Here is a 19,740-nt window from a genome sequence, read left to right on the forward strand (position 1 = left end):
TAGCAATTATGTCACTGGCAGCCATCACATGGCAGACTTGAGAGTTGTTATTTAAGCAAAGAGGAAACAAAATCGTGGAACACATCTAATGTTGTTTACTAAATATTTATCTTCCTTACTGGGAAAGCTTGTTTTTCTGATCTTTGAATTCTCCAAAACCTTGAAGGAAAGCATAAGTAAATGCTATTTTCATCGACTTTTTTTGACTGAGTCTGCTTTTTGAAAGATAATTTTCATCCAACCTGGTTTTTCTTCCTCTTCAAGAGTTAACTGTGATATTATCAGCAGGACGTATTATCATGCGGTAGTGCTTTTATACAACACTTAACCGTGATTAACGTCACAAGATAAATTCAGAATGTCGTTTCAAATTCCGTAATTTGAATCAACCTGAAAAAGAGCTAATAAAGGCACGTCTAAGGGAGGGGCCAGGGATAAGGCAGATTAGAAAAGATGAAGAAGTAGGCTGGGAATATTCCAGTGGCAATCTCATGTAGTTTACTATCAGCATTTTTTTAATTTAAAGTTTGCCACAGTCATTTTTCTTTGGCGTGATTATTGTTATTTTTTTGGTCCCCCTTCACTGGAAATTATTTAACAGCTTTTTGAATAAAAGCTAAGTCAAATGGCATGAAGCCAGTTTCATTAATGGAAGAACATTTATGCAGCTGAGGCCCCCAAGAACTGAATATTTGCATTTGTAAACTCCTTGTGTCTGTCTTTTCTCTCCTGTACTTCTGCAGTTGAATGAGCAGAAGCATCATTGATGTTCACATAAGCTTTTCCAGGCTATTAAAAAGCAGATGTATAAAACAAGAATGCTTTAATTTTGCTCTTCAATATGGTAAGTAGATTTTTAAAAAATTATATAAATTACTCGAGGGCAGGGAAGATTGTCTTTTGTTTTAAATTGGAAAAGAAGATAAGATCAATGATTATTTACCCTGTCATTGATCTGGCACAGTTTACAGTCTCTGGTCACATGCTTGCACTTAAGGATATGTCACTTTACACTTGATACTAGCTAACTTGATCAGATTGAAGATTCCGTAGTGTCTCCTGAGAAAAGGGAACAGTAGAAAAGCATATAGATATCAAATGATCCTTGGAAAAAAGTCTTCTCTCATTAGCTCATCCCAAATAACAAACAGTCTACAATTTTCTGGATTCCGATAGTGAATTTTGAACACAATACTGATTACGTCCAATAAAAGGACAGTTCCCAAGTCGTGTTTTATAATAAAATTCTCCTCCCACATATGAAAGTAAATGTGTAGAACTGGGCTACAATCCCATAAGTCTTCCTTTAATTCAGTGTCAAGGTCCATAGAATAATTTCTGAGATTTAATAAGAGGTCTAGAGATTCCCTAAGTTGTACCATCTAACTTTTCCTTTCTGAAAAGTAGGTATTTCTGGGAATAGGCTATAGCGGGGACAACATTGTTGTATAATCCTGCCTATTCTTAACTTGCCTATCCAGGGTCAGTCTAGTGTTCCCCTAAATTTTTACCTTAGAACTTGTTTGCTCCTGCCACAAGCAGTGAAGAGCTCAACCAGGGAACTGCTCCCTTTTCTTTTCTCTCTTGGTCCACATCTTTTTTGAGTCTTATTTTCTTACTCTCATCTTTCCTGTCTTTTACTTTGACTCCTGATGTTGGTCACTGCATTTAGAGAACTTTTTGGGTGACTTTGTTTATTTTCTCGTGTCTATGGGCTCCTTTGACATCACCAACCATTAGGGGCCCAGAAGAGGCATGAGAGGTACCCTGTTCCACCTCTCCATTCAGAACCACATTGGGGTTGGGGTGAGCATTCAGAGTCACCTGGAGAAGAGCAGTCACAGCATCCAGCAGTAGTGTGGAGTTGGCTGTGGGAGGTAGATTGGCAGTGACCAGTGTCCTTGACCCTGTGCTTCATTCGTTAACAGCGGAGGTAGCTAGAAAGGAGCAGGCCAAGGCAGGTTATTTCTGGGGAAGTTGTGGGGAAGCAGGGCATCAATGCTTTCAAGAGTAGAAAACAACTCTACTCATCAGGAAAGGGATCATCACAGCAGAATTGGGATCTCAGGAGTAAGATGGGAAGATACGAGCAGAATAGCCAGTAGGACTGGTTTGGGAATAGATTTTTAGGACAATTCTAGAACTAATGGTACTAATTATTGCCATTAGGTAATCCTATGACCCAATAATTTTACTTCTAGGTGTATTCCAGGGGAGCTCTTGCATATTTATACAACGAATTATGTTCAAGGATTCTCGTAGCAGCCTGGTGAACATAATAGAGTGGTTTTAGTTCAGTATGTTTCTCTTGTTGTCCTAGCCAAGATTGAAAGCTGAGACTCACAGGGAATAAGTAACCCATGTTAAAGTTCTGAGACCCACCACAGCGGTTGGGTTCAGCCACCTTTCTACAGGGTTGACTGAGAGATTCTAGTTTACATAACTGGCCCTCTCTCCTCACCACAATCCAAGTTGATATAAGAAGACTTCTGAGAAGTGAGAAAGACTATAAACATTTCAAAGAGTAAAAGATTTGTGAAAAAAAAACCTATTCGTTCTCTCTGTCTTATCCCAAGAAAATCACTCCCACTTTTATGGATGTGTGATGGAAAGAGAAGCTGGCATTTCACTTCACAGCTCGATGTGCATGGTTAGTGCATCAGGAAGAGATGGTACAATAGGGATTGTGAGGCAGGGAAGATTTCCAAACATCCTCCCTCCACGTGGCTAGGGTAGGAGACCCTAAAGGGTGGATGAAACTGCTGACTACAGTCTTACCTGAGTGACGAGAGATGTGTCTACTAGAAAAAGACTGTGACAACCAGCTTTATATCAGTGAGAATATATTATTGGATCTTTCCAGGGACCATTATGCCCAAAGGAGTCAGACTGTGTACATGGATCCAATAGGTAATAAACCAAAGTGGTCTGGTACTTCCAGTTTGAAGGATTTAACTGCATCCATTTCATTGGCCAGAATAATCAGTTGGCCATTCCTTCTTTGAGGAGGGCAGGTAGTTTATTCTCCACGTACCCAGTAGCAAAGGAGAACTAACTGTTAGTGAACATTGGTAATTTCTGACACTTCTCCCCTGTTACCTGCACGGACAAAATTTCTGGATGAAGATAGACTAACTGGGGAGTTCAGGGGCATTTTGCCTTTGCACTCTGCCCCTTCTTCTTCTTGCGGTTATAGGGCAAGAAGGTAGGTGAGGAGGCAGATGAAGGTAAATAACTACATTACTGACACAACTTGACTACAATGGGTTGAGCCTCCTTGATTAACTGGTTGTATGTATAATAGAGAAAAATTGGGAGATATCTAAATATCCATCAGTGAGAGTATGGTTAATAGAATGTATTGCAGTAGTTATAAAGCAATAAATTTTGATATATAGGAACATGGATAGATCTCAATTGTGATGTTGAATTAAAAAAAGCATATTGCATAATACTAATACAGCGTGACATCATTTATTTAAAATTCAAACATATATACAAGACTCTATCCTATACTTTTCATGGATATATAGATGTATATGTGTATTTGCGTGCCAACAGAGATGGACTAGAAGTACATACCACATTTATGATATTCCTTAACTCTTGAGAGAGAAAAGTTGTGGGCAAGAGGGAGCCAAATGGTACTTTAATCTTATGTGTGATGTTTATTTATTTGTTAATCTAAAAACCTCTAGGTAAGCATGACAGAATTTTTACAATTGTCAGTAATTACAATGGTAGGAACATACACATTTGTTCTCATTATGCCCTGTATCTTTTCCTATTTTTATGATTTATCAAAAATTATGTAAAACACAATGAAAAGACAAAAAAGTACAGAGGACATATAATCTTAACACCTCGTTTAAATTTGAGGAGGCAGATCACATATATGTTCAGTTGTTCGCATAAGAAATGTCACCAGGATTGATATTTATGGAAGGTTTCTCATATGGTATGTGGCACATTACCTATTTTCTAATTATTTCATGGATGTCCTGATTTGCATGTAGTTTGCATAATTCTGCAAGGTGATGTTGAATTCAATTGACATTTCTACTTTGTGGGTGAATGGAGCTTAAAGATTATAGTTAGAGAGTTTAAATTCTGAGTTTAACACTTCTTAGTTTTGTGACTCTAGGCAAGTCTTACATTCTCTTTGAACATCAGTTCCCTGGAAGTAACATGGGGAAAATAGCCTCTGCCCTATCTCTCAGGACTGTTGCCAACATATTACCGATGTGGAAACATTTTAAAGCCTGGGCAGCACCATAACACATTAGTTTCTGAATTTAAATTTTATCAATTAAAAAAATAGATTTGAGGCTGATCTGTGGCCTAGTAGTTGAGGTCTGCGTGCTCCATTTTTGTGGCCCAGGTTCATTTCCTGGGCGTGGACCTACACCAGTCATCAGCAGCCATGCTGTGGCAGTGACCCATGTACAAAATTGAGGAAGATTGGCACAGGTGTTAGCTCAGGGTGAATCTTTCTCAGAAAAGAAAAAGAAAAAGAAAAAAGAGTAAGGGAAGGAGCAGTGAAGTAGAGAGACAGGGACATGAATTTTCTGTCCCAGTGTAGCAAATGCTTGTAAAATCTCAAGGCCGAGGAAAACAGAAACTTTGTTTTCTTCTCTCTGTACCTGAAGAGTAGCCTACAAGATGATGCATTAGAGATTACACAGGGTAAAGGTATAGCGAGGCCAGAACTACACCAGATGCATGATCAATAGAAGCACTGTAAGCAATACTTATTTATAAATTTTTACGTAGTTATAGGGTCAAGTAAAAATTAATGGAAAAAAATGAAATTAGAACCTCTTCAGGGTTTTTGCTAAGAACATCAGATAACACACAGATACAGTCCTGCACTCCAGGAATATCTCAAAAAAAGATCAATTTAATCTTTCAAAAATACTTTTGAAACATAGTTCTAAAATGAAAGTTGGTCAGTTTTATAATGTACAATATCACATTATACCCAGATGAGAATGAATCTCTCTCTTAATATTTTACAAATTAGTTTTGAATGCAGAAGACTTGGAAACAGAGAAGTTAACCTTCTACTTTAGTGTCCAGAGAAAGTGTGCAAACATGTCTTTCTTCTAAAGGAGGCGTTAATTCCTTAACAATTATACTGCCTCATAATTGCATTTTTATAACCTACATAAGAAGAACTCCTGTAATGACTGTAGATCCATGTTATTTTTTATACCTGCAATAGAAGAACTACCAGTGCTTCAAGGAATATTGTCCTATGACTACTTTTTAAATTTTGCATATTTACAGATGCTTTAACAACTTGAAACATTTTAGAACTTTTAGTTGATTGTTACCTTTTGCTATTGTCTTTGCTTCAGTCCACTTCAAGTGTTAATTTCCCTTCTCACAACATCATAAACTCTGGAATTAAGTGGATTAATAACTTACTTCAGAAGCACTGGCATTGCTAAGAATTCCAGGTGGTGACTGTTTTATTTTATAATTACCTCTTCATTTTTATAGATGAGTATGTGGCTTAATAATCATTGATAGCTAGGAAAATAAATGCTTACATTGAAGATCTAAATTATGAATCCTTTTGCTTTCTCCTTCGTCCTCAACTGAAGGGAGATTTATACATCTTGTATCTCACACTTATTAGTACTTAGAAGAATGAATTATCCCTAAGTGGTTTAAACTAAAAAATAAGGATATTGAGGAAAATATAATGAAAATGGTTAATGCAAGTCACAAGAACAATATATCACAGAAAAATTAGCAGAAGATGCAAGATATCTAGTGAAAATAGTTTACCAAAGTCATCTCGGTTTAACTTAAATAAAAGTAACAGTGCAATCTCCAGAAGCCTGCAAAGTTTAGACTGAAAATATAAATGCTTTTGTATGTTGTATCTTTTTAAAATCTCAGATAAATGAGTAAAATTAATCTAATAGCTCTATCAGGAATTTGAGGCTATATTTAAAAAACAGAAAAAGTAGTTTTGTTATTTGTTAAATCAAAAATAAAAATTTCTCCAGGCTTCCCTGCTTGTGCACCAGCAATGCACAAGCTTCTTGGGTAATACTGATTCTTCAGGGGAGACTAAACAGAGGGAAGCAGCAGGGGTTCCCTTTATCTGAGCTTCATGATGCGTCATCATTTTTACTTTTTTTATAGAAATCCTAGTCATATGTTTACTTCTTAAGAAACTTGGGTTGACTAAATGATACTCAGGAAGTTTTTTTCTTTTCAATTTACAGGTTTACTTGAAGTGAGCATTTTGTAAATAAGCATCTATCTATCCATCCATTCATGTATCTATTATATGTCATTTCTCTTTCTCATATTTTATGGTTTCTTAGTGGGTCTTGATAATCTTCTAGAACATTCTCTTTTATCTCTTTTTGCTCAGGAAGATTAGCCTTGAGCTAACATCTGTGCCAGTATTCCTCTACTTTATATGTGGGTTGCCACCACAGCATGGCTGACAAGTGGTGTAGGTCTGCACACAAGATCCAAACCCCTGAACCTGGGCTGCTGAAGCAGAGCATGCTGAACTTAACCACTAGGCTACAGGGCCAGCCCCAGACACTCTTCTGTAACATTCTTTAATGATGTAGAAGAAGTTGCAAATGGGCAGTGTACTATGATTCAATGTTAGCCTAATGGAATCAAAATAGTATAAGAGGTAAGTTGGGACAACTGGGTTCCCATGCAGTCTCAGCCATCATCAAGTGTCTCTCTATAAGATGTTGGTGGACTATTGGTAGTTTTTGACTGTGTTCTGTGATGCCACAAGTGTAATATAGAAGAGCTTGGGGTCACAAAAGACCTTCCTTTTCTCTCCATTCCTTCCCTTTTCCCATTAAAAGAGCTTTCAGCTGTTTTCACATTTTTTTGAAGTGTGTGGGATGGGGCTCCTTTACCTTTTGTTGCGAGTGATAGTAGAATCTACAATTCCATTCTAAATTGTGGAACAGTTGGGCTACCATTATTAGTCAACTAAAGAATTCTAAATATAACAGTTTTTAAAACTATTCATCTAGAAAAAGGTAGCTTAGTTTTGTACTTTAGAGTTAAATTAGGAGAGGTTGTTCATAATCTATAATATATGAATATTCATTTGGGCACCAAGATCAAAGATCTATTTTATATATTCTCTCTCGTGTGTACGTGTGTGTGTGTGCGTGTATAATAGAAAATGAAGATTTATATTACTGATAATGACCGTCACAGTTAAAATATCCAAAATGTACAAGGAGTTTGAGTGATAGAAAGCCCTATAACACCAAAATATCTTCCCCAACTATTGACTGATCCTTCAAATTTTAATGTTAAAGTTTTAACTTCAATCTTAAGCCTAAATATTTATTCAATGAATGTTATTTTATTCCTCTTTTTTTCTGTATAAATTCCAGTGTGTCACCATAATAAAATGTCTTTCTATATTCAGTCCAGATCTCTACTTCTTTCTTCTTGGCTCTGTCTCTGTCTCATCATTATGGCTGGAGAACTGCTCATTGTCATGTTCATAGTTAAGGAGCTTACTAAAGCCTCCACAAATCTTCTTTTTTTTGGATTTAAGCAAACGTAGTTCTTTTGAAAAAATTATCTGTCAAACTAAATCTCATAATATATTTACCTTCTCTAGACACTAAACTGCCTTAGCAAACTGATCCAGAGCCTTTGTGTTGATGAAGAATTAAGATACAACTGTGATTTATTCTATAATAGACCCAATGCATTTCCAAAGAATAATTCTGAAAGACTTTAGGAAGTGCAAATAGTGATAGCCTTTTTATCATGTATTTCAAATTAGTGTTGCACCTCAGAAGGAAGAGCTTTGAAAAATAAATTGGTAAACATATCAGCAATCTTAAAATGTTGATACTCCAGTTTAAGAACCCTAATATCTTTTTCTCAAGTGGTATTGTCAAAGATTTATGTGAGAAAATGTTCAAGACATAATTTACATATTAAAATTGTTTAATTTGTAAGTTAGAAGAGTATAAGTATTTTTCTTTTCATAGTTCATGGATTTTCAAAGTTTTTAAAAAAATGAGTATGAATACGTAGTTTTATAATCAGAAAAATAGTTAAACATAAATTATGCAATGTATGCAAATTTTTTAAATCTTCATAATATCAAACACAGTAATTCCACTTCTAGGAATATTTCTGAATCAAATCATTAAATGTATGGACAAAAATATATAAAATTACATGAAGTACTTCATTAAACATTCTAAAAACATAATTGTAAAAATTGTAAACAATTTAAATCCAAAATTAAAGAACAGTTAAGCGAATTGTGTTATGTTCACCAAATGGACATCATGGTTATTAAAAATAATGTTTACAGGGATTATGTATTTATGTGGAGTAACACTTACTTTTTAATGTTAAGTAAATTTGCAGAGAAAAATTGAATGTACAATGCTTTGGGAAAAAATGAAGACTATGCCAAAATATTAACCACATTGTTTTAGCATGATGAATATTTTTATCACTTCTCTTTTTTCTATTTTTTTATTATATTACTATTATAATAACTATCAGTTTTATCAAAAACCCTATAAGCATTCAGGCTTCTTGTACTTCCAAATAATTCGTTGTTTACTCAACAAAACAGAGAATGTTTAATATATATTAGTCTTTTTTTTTTTTTAGCAAGCATCTATTAAACAAGCTTATCAAAAATTGATGCATTATTTACATCATTCACAATAGAGTTTTTGGCAAGTTCTCACATGTGGCTTTTTTTCTTTTGAAGGGTTGAGTTGATATGCCTTACTTAACATAATTACTTATTCCTCTTAGGGCCACCACAGTGTATTAATCTAATAATGCTGGTCTTCCACGTTCATTTTTGTTTTTTTCCCTTTTTCTCCCCAAAGCCCCCTGGTACATAGTTGTATGTTCTTTGTTGTGGGTCCTTCTAGTTGTGGCATGTGGGACGCTGCCTCAGCATGGTTTGATGAGCAGTGCCATGTCCGCGCCCAGGATTCGAACCAAGGAAACACTGGGCCACCTGCAGCGGAGCGCGCGAACTTAACCACTCGGTCACGGGGCCAGCCCCTCCACGTTCATTTTTTAATGAAAGACTTCTTGCAGGGTCATGGGAAGTACAAGCATGTATGTATGACTTTGTACCTTCCCAGTGAAACTCAGACAGAATAATTCAACCAGCCCAAGAGACAGTTGTTAGCAAAGTTGGTACACACAGCTGCCTAGACTATCGGTCGGTACTGTTATTACTTGCTCTAGCTGCTTTTGACAGTCATTCAGATAAGCTAGAAATCACAGACAGTGCATCCAACAGAGCTCTGGCCTTTGTACCTTATGGATGTAACCAACCGCTGTCAATCAGGCAGTGATGTGCTGCAAAGTCTGAAAATGAGGGTCCAGCCTATACTGTTTTTATGACTTCAAAAGGCTCGGTTGGGAACATCACACCAGCCTGTGGCATCCCTTACTAAAATTGTCACTGCCTCCTTTGTGATTCAGGCAGGATGCAAGGAGTCTAAGGAATGGGCGGCTCTGGATTAATTTTGTCCTTTTCAGGGTCTCACACAATGACAGAGAAAAATTAGTAAAATTATTGCTGGGATCCTTAAGATCAATATTTTCTTCAACTAGGAAACAGTGAGATTTTTTTTCCATAGCAGTACTTCAGGCCATAATTACCCACTACCTCAGTATAAACACTTAACTCTGAGCCTCAACTCCATCTGGTCTTTGACCTAAACACCTACACTTAAAATCACCATTCATTTTGTTTACGATTTCAATAACACTTGAAAGACTCAAGTCTCAATAGCCTTGAAAATGTGAGTTGGTAATGTTTTCTCACCCTGCTGTTTCATTCTTAGTGAAGTACTGTGCTAATTATATTTCTATCACTTATACATGTTTAAAAGGTAAAATCCTCATATAAAATCAGGTACCAAAGGCAGTATGTGCACTATGGCCTTCAGTCAGAGGACCAAGTTACTTCCTCAATGATAGCTCTTCATTGTGCAGGATGCTTCCAAAGAGCTAGGAAGTTCAAGTCTCATAAGCCACCATTTCAAGTAGCACCACTTAACGTTTCCTTTATCACAACCCACATAAAGGAGTTATAGTTGAAAGAGGATTCCTTTTTTGGAGGTATATTCCTAAATACTGGATTATTCAGATAATATTTAAGCTCCAGACTCAACAAGGAGAATTTGTTGCCAGCAGATCTACCCTAAAAGAACAGCTAAAGGAAGTTCTCTTCTTTGCACAGAAAGGAAAGGCTAAGAGAAGGAAGCTTGGAACATCACAAAAGAAGAAAGACAAAGGAAAGAGCAAGAATATGGGCAAATACAATAGACCTTCATTTTCTTGAGTTTTTGAAAATATGTTTGAAAGTCACAGCAAAATTATAACACTGTTTACTGTGGTTGCCAATGTCTATAGAGAAAATTTTTAAGACAATTATATAATAAATGGGAAAAGGTAATGGAATAGAAAAGAAGGAGTGACAGGTTTGTGAGAGTGAAGCAAATGGCTGAATGAAGCTATCCGGATGTGATGTCGTTGTGGGAGTGCTTCCCTGCGGAAGTCCAGTCTTGATGAAAATGTCAGCTGCAGGAATTGGCTCCTAGAAGGGTTACAACATCTCCTGACCGGACCTGCCAGTCACTTCTGGACAATACTGTTGGCATTATTTGAGGTGGCAGGCAGGATGCCTGTCTTCTGATTTATTTGAATGAGTACCTGAGCAAAGAGAGGCTGGATGATTTAGAGAAGAAATGCCTTCATTTCTTGACTGAAGACTTCATTCGGGAACCACAAACCTTAACAATAATATCTTGGATGCTGATTCACATATTTTCCTCGAAAACTATGTATCTTTCACAGCAAAATCTTGTTGCGGGTTATGTTATTGAGGAAAAAACTGAGATGAATATGTGGAACTCTTATTTTATGGTATTCTCTACCAGAAATCTGAAGACCTGTGGCAGATTTAAAATTCCAACTCCTGTTATAACTTCGTAAAGACTATGAAATGATCAAAATGCACATGAATCGGGGAACACCATCTGAATTACTTTATGATTCTGACATAACATAGTAGACTGATCAATTAGAAAATTAAAGCCTTTCTTTTTAAGACTAGCGATAATTTTTGAAAGGTATAATTGAAAAAGAAAAGATCATATTCAGAAAATAACAACAATAAAATACAGAGGAATGACCCTGACTAAAATGTTTTGAGTCTGCATAAAGTAAATGTCAAAAATACTGTGAGAATTATAAAAGAAATGAAAAATATATCCTGTTTATGGAAGGAAAGATTGAATAATATTAATGCTGATTCTTCCCAAATTAAAAAGATATTAAGCTATCAATATGAAATTGGGAATTGGGTATTACCCACAATTCAGTAAAATAACTGAAAAAATAATTTCAAAATAAATACACTGAAGACTATCTAAGAGAAGCTTAAAAAAGGCCTTTATGGGGTTAGAGATATGGGATTTGACCTCCCAGCCACCTAAAATGTAATAATTTAAAAAACAATGTCGTATTTGTAAAATTGTCGAAACCAAACTGAATGCTCAGAAGCACATCCTAGGATAAAAATAACTTAGTATTTAACAAAAGAAGCATCACAAATAAGTTGGAAAAGTGATGGACAGTTTTAAAAACAAATGGTATTGAGAAAAATTGGATAGTTGGAAAAAATAAGCAAAAAATCTCACCTCACATGATGCACAAACTACATTTCACATGATTTAAATATTCTAGCTAACAAATTATAAGTACGGTAAAAATTAGATGTATAGAGGAAATTTTATGTTGATATGGACAAAGATACTCTATGCCTAAAAATAATAGAAAACCACAAAGGAAAACAATGATAGATATTAAATATTTTAAAAACCTAACCTGTATCTATGAAAAAACATCATAAAGAAAATTAAGGAGTTAAAAAAGTAAATAAAGACTACAAAATATTAACTATTATAAACAAAAACTAATCACAGAAATTTTTATAAATTAACAAAAAACTAACACCCTTATAAATGTTGATAAAAAGGCCATTTACTTCTTACACACTGTAAAAAGTGAATATATCCAATTAAAATATTAAAGAGATCATCAGAGAACTTAATAAACAAGAATATTTTAATTTTCATGCTTTGGTGACTAATGAGTTTGAGCAGATTACAACAATAATAGTGATGATGGAGAATGAAAACCAATTGACATCATTGGTATAACAAGTACCATGGACCAGGCATCGGATGGTGCAATATGTCATTTAATGCTCAATTCAAGTTTGTGTGGTGGTTTTTATTATCCTCATTTTATTGAGGCTTTGCAAAGTTGACCAACCTGTCTAACAACACATAGCAAGTCATAATAATAATGACGAATAACATTAATATGTTACATTTATTACAGGCGTACCAAGAACTCGCTAAGTGCTTTACATATATCATTTCCCTTACTGCTCAAGCAATGCTATCAGGCAGATATTATTTTATTATTCTCACTTTATTGATGAGAAATTGAAGCTGAGAGAAATATCTGGTCCATATTTTTTTGTAACATGATTGGTAACCGGCAGCAATAGGATTTAAGCTTAGGGGTGTCTTAGTCCAAAGCCCGTGGACTTTAACTCTGCCGCTCTCTCTCCATTTCTCAAATTGAGTATTGAGGATCTCCACATTGAAATCTCTCAGACACCTGAAGCTCACGTGCCTAAAATTTCATTTTTCATCTTATCCCTTCAGTGGTCTTGGTGAAATTCTGGTTATTCACCCAGGTGCTCGAGTCAGAAAACTCTCCTTTCTCTCTTGTCTTTGCTCCAATCCCTGGCCACTTCCCTAATCAGTTATCTTTCCTTTTAAATCTACCTCCTAAATGTTCATTCATCTCTTCCCAAAACCACCTCTGCCTTGGTTTAGATCACAACAGTGTCTCACGCAGTGATTTATTGTTCAGGTTAATACAATTGATCCTAACTAGCTTCTGTAACTCTTAACTTGCCAGGGAAATCCAAGTCAATCCATTAGCCCCCACTACTAAGATGATTCTGCCTTTTTGTCCCTACAGTTTTATGGTATATTTTTATTATCATAAAAATAATAAAAGTAACGTATATTTTGAATTTTTTGAAGAATAACGATCACCTTTAATGTCTGCAATCTCATCCAGTTATAATCATCACTAACACTTTGATATATTTCCAGGTCTATTTCTTGCATCTCTGGTTTGCTCATTTCCCTACTCACCACAGCAGCAAGTACACAACTTGAACCTGCTCTTTAATTCCTGTCCAAATCCTTGGACCACACCCTCCATCTCCTTCTTTTTTTGAGGAAGATTAGCCCTGAGCTAACATCTGTGCCTGTCTTCCTCCACTTTATACGTAGGATGCCTGCCACAGCATGGCTTGTGCAGAGGTCTGCACCTGGGATCCGAACCAGTGTACACCAGGCTGCTGAAGTGGAGCCCACAAGCCTAACTGCTGCGCCACCAGGCCGGCCCCCAACTCCTTTGTTTTTAATGAATAAAGAAGCATTACCCTTCCACCTTTACCTTCTAGTTTTTCTTCCTGTCCCTTTGTCCCTGCTTTCCCTATTGTTTCAGAGAAAAAGACATTCTTCCTTCCATTCAATGCTAATTCTTTCAATGTTCTAACTCTAATTTCCTCCCATATCCTTTTAAACCTTGTTACTTCAATAATCACCTCCAAGGAGTCTTAATCTTCGATATATAAACATGATTAATCATTATACTAGAATTAAATAACATATTGTAACAATATTGAATGGCATGGGGAAGTGCTCCCTAATACATATTGCGTGCAGCAGAAAGATAGAAAATTGTGTGCGTATGTTATGACCTCACGATCACACACAAACACATAAAAAACCCCAACCCTAACCTTTTGTACTTTGTTTGAAATGGCAGCTTTAGGATTGGCTTCTTAATACCAATGGAGATGATGGGATTCTAGAATGGTTGAGGCCAAGTGTCAGTCCTTAACTACCAGAGATAAGGTGGAGGCAATCATCATAACTGCATGAGGGGGAAAGTGGAAATCAGTGTTTCGATCCTCAAAATTTTGAGAAGTGACTAATTGTCCTTAGGAATAAAATAAATGGGCAGCCTACCAATTTATTACTTGACTTATACAGCAGAAAATTCTCTAGATCTGGTGGCCAAAATCCTCGCTTAAGTCATCACAATGGAGAGTTTCAGTCTCTTACAGATTTTCTAGGCGTAAATCAGTACGCAGACCTGTACCTCCTTGCCTGAAGGGGATTCCAATTCCCCTTGAGAAAGCACTGTACGATGTTGCCACAAGCATGTGTTGTAAGACTTCCTCCAAGTCTTTCCAAAAATGAGCTTGTGGCCATTTATTATGATGACAATGCACTTAGGAAAGGGAATTTACCAGACCTTTTATTGATGTCCAGTCACTGGCTTTGAAGTGACCTTAATTTCTGGGGACCCAAAATGCCATTGTGGCCATCAATCAAAGTGGGTCCTTATAGAAGTCAGAGGATAAATTGAATTTTACCCTATGTCTAACAGTGAATTCAGAGGGTCTGCAGACCAAAGCTTCTGAATGTGTAATTGAAATAGGCATACTCAGCAACTGGCAGAATCTCCACATCAACTCTCAGATCTGTGAAGTGGGAGTGACCATGGATTGTCATAAACTTAATCATATCAACACAATCTCTGGCACCTGATATACAGTTATTTATTTGGCAATTTTTTTTTCCATATAAAGTTGCAAGGACCTCCAGAGAAAGCTGCTTTCTCTTGATAAGGATGATAGCAGTCTTCGCCATCTTGCTTTCTGCTGTAATTTATTTTAGACAGATCTTGATCATCTTAGCATTGTGCTGAATATCACACTGGTCCACCACATTGACGACATCATGATAATCACAGGAAGGGCAAAGTGGAAGTCCTCGGAGCTTTCCTCCATACTGGAGCAATAATCCAAAAGCAATACTACATCCCTCTGGCACTGCAGAGAGGAGCGCCATGTTAAAGATGTGAAAGATGAAGGGTGGTGAATCCTATCACGTTCTCATTTAATCTGTCTGTTTTGCCTCTGCAGAAGATAGATGGATGTTGGAGAATGACCATGGATTGTCATAAACCTAATCATATCAACGCAACCTCTGGCACCTGATATACAGTTATTTATTTGGCAATTTGTTTTTTCCACATAAGGTTGCAAGGAACTCCAGAAACAGTTGCTTTCCCCTGATAAGGATGAAACACATATTTACCGTCTTGCTTTCTGCTGTAATTTATTTTAGACAGATCTTGATCATCTTAACATTGTGCTGACTATCACACTGGTCCACTGCAATGATGACATCATGATAATTTTTTTCAGTGACCCAGAACCTGGAAATTATTTTATATATCTTAGTGAAATACACATAGGCCAGGGGGTGGGAGATAAACTCCACAAAATTCTATGGCATCTTCTTGGTAAAGTTTCGGAGGGAGTACAGTGATCTGCAGCATGTCAGAATATCTTCTCAACAGTGAAAAATAGGTTAAAGCATCTTAGACATCTACCACTAAAAACAAGGCATAATGCTTGGTGGGCGTCTTTGGATTTTTGAAGCATCATATACTATATTAGAATATGACATGCTAACTCGTTTTGTGAGTAACCCATACAGTTGCCAGTTTTGAGTGGAACCACAGGAAAAAGACCTAAAAGGTGGTACAACATGTCTAGGCTGTGGCATGACCTACTCTTTTACTTGGGCATTATGACCCAGCAGATCCATGATATTCAGAGTGTCTAAGGCAAGCAGGAATGCTGTATAGAGGTTCTGGCAAGCCTCAATAGCAGAATTACAGCACGCTCCATGCAGGAACGTCATACCCTCTCCTGCATATAACTATTTTACTTTTGAGAAACATCTCTTGACTTGCTACTGGGCCTTGTTAAAGATTGAATGCCAAATGATGGGACATCAAATGACTATGTACCCTGAACTGACCATCATGAAACTGGAAGTTATTTGACTCATCAAACCATAAGTTTGGCATGCATAACAGCAATCAATCATCAAGCAAAAACAGGTGTATAAGTTAAAAGTAACTTCTGTAAGGAGGTGACCTAGAGCTCTTACTGGATTGTACCTACACTCATGTCTGCAGAGGGCTCTGCATAATATACCAGCACTGACTATGAGTGGACTAATACACCATTAAAGTCTCAAAAAAATAGTGTCTTAGAAAAATGGTGGTGAGGCAAAAATCCCACCAGTTTGCAGAACTTGAATAGTAATTGAAGTTCTACAATGGGCCAGCAGTGTTCTAAGGGTATTGCATGCATTTTTTAATTTAATCCTCACAATAACCCTATGATGTAGGTACAATTATTATCCCTTCAAACCTCTAAGCTCTACTAGTATAAGTATTTTCTCTCTCTTGTTCACTCCTATATCAACATGCTTAGAATATTGTGTGGCATACAGTAGAAGCACAATAAATGTTAGTAGAATGAACGAATAAATCTTTTCTTCACTGGTGAGGAAATTGATGCTTATTATTCATCAACCAAATCCAGACTTCTTTGAAGCAGAACATAAGATCTTTAAACATTTGTCGAGAAGCTCTAAGCCTAGCCCTAACATTTCTACACTTAATCCCAACCTTTGTGCCTATTTTCAACCCAATCTTTATCTTAAACCAGGAATATTTTCTGTCAGAAGTTTTGGCTTACGTAGGAAAATCTTCACTGTTTATAACTTTGATCATCTTTGAAGGAGTGAGGCTTCAATTATATGAAAAACCCTTTTGATCTGCTGAAAATATCATTGTTGGATTTAGATAAGCAAAATGGACTTAGAGCTCAGTTTAGGAGGGGTAATGTTTTGCCAGGTATGTAAGAGAAATTGGTTTCTTAAACTGGAAGTTTGTGTGGAGCTTGAGATGCAGTAGAAACTGAAAAAGTGTGGGGGTGGGGTGAAAGGCCAAATTCTTAGAAGCAGAAGTATTTAATATTCAGTTGTGAGCTGCTTTTGTTTTTTGTTATTAAAATCCTTATTAGTCTCCACAGACATGTCTACCATATATACAAATAACTTATTAGATGGATTTTCTGAAAAATTGAAGAAGTGGATGAGAGTTACATTTAAATTGTCACATGGAGTAGAAAGATAATCCATGATCCAAACTAATTCAGTACAAACAGAAGCTTAGAGACAAGGAAAAATATTTCAGGAAGACCTGGAAATTTCTGGCTGTGGGAGGAGATTAGGACTCTCATAGGGTGTGAAAGTTGGTTTGAATCAATTGTTAAAGTAATAAAATGAGGAGGCCATTAGACTGGGTGGCTCTAACGCCTTGGTAGTCTACATAAGCAAACCAAACCTTAGCCAGAGTCAATGCACTCAAATCCAAGAAAAGGAAATTTAAGAAGACCAATCACAGTCAACTAGGATTTCCCAAATTAGACAACCTCTTAAACTACAGCCAATCAAATCATTTCCTTGCTTTGCTTCCGCGTCTTCTCTATAAAACCTCTTTCCTAGAATTTGTTGGCAAAGCTTTCCCAACCACTTTCAGTTTGGTGCTACCCCATTCAGAAGTGTTGAAAATTTTAATGTACCTCAGTTAATCTTTTAACACAATCATATCTAGGTGTCCTGGGAGAGGGAGAGCCCAGACGACATCTGGCTTACAGTCTGGTAATATTCAACTTCCTTTCTTCTTCTTGCCCTTGGTGCCCAGATTCTTGGATTTCACATTCTGATTTCTTAATTCCAGATTCGTTGTCAGAATCCTTGGCCTCTTATTTCTTTTTCTCGTCCCTCATTCTTTTCTTTTCTTTTTCTTTAAGATTGGCACATGAGCTAACATCTGTTGCCAGTCTTCTCTCTCTTTTTTTCTTCTTCTCCCCAAAGCCCCCCAGTACATAGCTGTATATTCTAGTTATAGGTCCTTCTGTTTCTGTTATGTGGGACTCTGCCTCAGCATGGCTTGATGAACTGTGCTAGGTCCACACCCAGGATCCAAACCAGTGAAACCCTGGGCTACAGAAATGGAGCACGCAAACCTAACAACTTGGCCACAGGGCGGGCCCTCTGATTCTTTTCTATCTTTTATCCAAACTTCTACTCCATTGTCATATCTTGGCATATAAAACTATCTGATTCTTTAGTCGTTGACTGACTACTTAATATCTTCTTTTTAATTCATTAATTTAATTAATCCATTATTACATGAATGTATTGAGGGTTTGTTATGTGTCAGGAAAAGCATAAGAAGCCTTAATTTGAAGAATCTCAGACTATGGAGGTGGGAGACACCTGGAAACAGAAAAAGCACAATACAGTTGTGCAAAGGCTACCACAGAGAGATGAGCACAGAGAGACAGTCCAACAAATTCTGCTGAGGATAACTGGAAAAAGTTTCACAAAAGGAATGTCGTTCATGAGGGGTCTTAAAATAACAATGGGATGTTGTCTAGAAAAACAAAAGGGGAAGAGCATTCTAGATAGAGGCAAAGATACAGAAGCAGGGAAGCATACTGTATTAGGAAAACAGTGATAAGTTTAGTGTGACTGAAATGCAGGGGGAAGGGAGTGGAAAGATGAGAGAAATCTGTGGAAATAAATTAGAATGAAATTAAGATTGGTCTTATGCTGTGATAATGATTTTGGGACAAATACATTGGGCAAAGAAGAGCCAAAGCCTATTTTAAATATGATTTAGTTTCTCAGGGAGATCAAGCCAATGCCCGTGGGAAGAACTAAACACAGTGCATAGATTATTGGTGTCAGGTTGCTGAATTAGGAATCTACAGCACAGCAGTAGACCAGGTGTGGCAGGCACTCCTAGAATCCTGAGTTTGTCAGGGCAGCAATGTGCTCAGCTATTAATATCCTCCTTCCCAGACTGCCATGGACATGGTTTTGACCAATGGTCTATGAGTGAAAATCACTAAATGAGGATTCTGGGAACATTGCTTGAAAGGTAGCCCAATGACTGTCATGTGTCTTTAGCCTCTTGTCCTTGACTCTTTGCCCTTATCTTTCTTCCTGTCTGAAATATGATTGGAATGCTGTAGGTATGGCTAACATCTTGTAATATGATGAGGAAAGCCATCCAGTAAGGGTGGGGGAGCAGGAAAGTTGAATGGCTCTGGGTCTTTGATAATCCTTGATTACTTACTAGTCCTGAGCTTCCTCACCTACAGATTTTATGATACAAGAGGACAATAAGCCTTATCTTGTTTAATCCACTGTTGGTTGGATTTTCTATTGCTTGGGTTTGAATAAATTCCAAATTATACCTGGGATAGTAAAGAATGATGATATGAAATGAAGGAGTGATGATATGAGTGGGGGAAGTTGAGAAGAAGAATTCAAATTGAGAGTCATTTCTAAATAGCATTGAAAATGATGGATTTCACAGGGTGAAGTGAATTTGAGCAATAGTGTGCTAGATTGGGAGACTAGGAGGCATGTCATTCACCTTATAGGAGAGATAACAGGTTTCTCTCATCTGATGACATATGACCTTAACCAGGTCAAATCTACCTCTCCAGTGTTTCAATAGTTACTTGTCCTGGCATTTGGCCAGACCCAGACTTTGTTGAGCAAATGTCTGACCTGTTCAAAGATACTCTTGTAGTTCAAGAAATATGATTCTCTTTCTGGAAGAAAATTTATGTCAGGCTACTTATTTTTCACAAAAAGAACATTAAACTGCCACTTTACTCTT

General features: G+C 36.8%; 1 protein-coding gene and 1 long non-coding RNA gene across 3 annotated transcripts in view; one reads left to right on the plus strand and one right to left on the minus strand.

The window, feature by feature from the left end:
• The window catches only part of GALNTL6 (polypeptide N-acetylgalactosaminyltransferase like 6), a 1,099,146-nt gene that overhangs the window by 238,820 nt on the left and 840,586 nt on the right, over positions 1-19,740 (minus strand). The window lies entirely within an intron of this gene.
• The window catches only part of LOC139081644 (uncharacterized), a 121,019-nt gene that overhangs the window by 54,723 nt on the left and 46,556 nt on the right, over positions 1-19,740 (plus strand). Inside the window, exon 5 of one of the 2 annotated variants that reach the window (XR_011536800.1) lies at positions 744-844. This is a non-coding gene — a long non-coding RNA (uncharacterized lncRNA). Of the gene's footprint in view, positions 1-743; positions 2,523-19,740 lie in introns of those variants that run through there. The other variant, XR_011536801.1, reaches the window with a different exon arrangement.

This window comes from Equus przewalskii, chromosome 2, assembly GCF_037783145.1.
Source record: "Equus przewalskii isolate Varuska chromosome 2, EquPr2, whole genome shotgun sequence".
Lineage (NCBI taxonomy): Eukaryota > Metazoa > Chordata > Mammalia > Perissodactyla > Equidae > Equus > Equus przewalskii.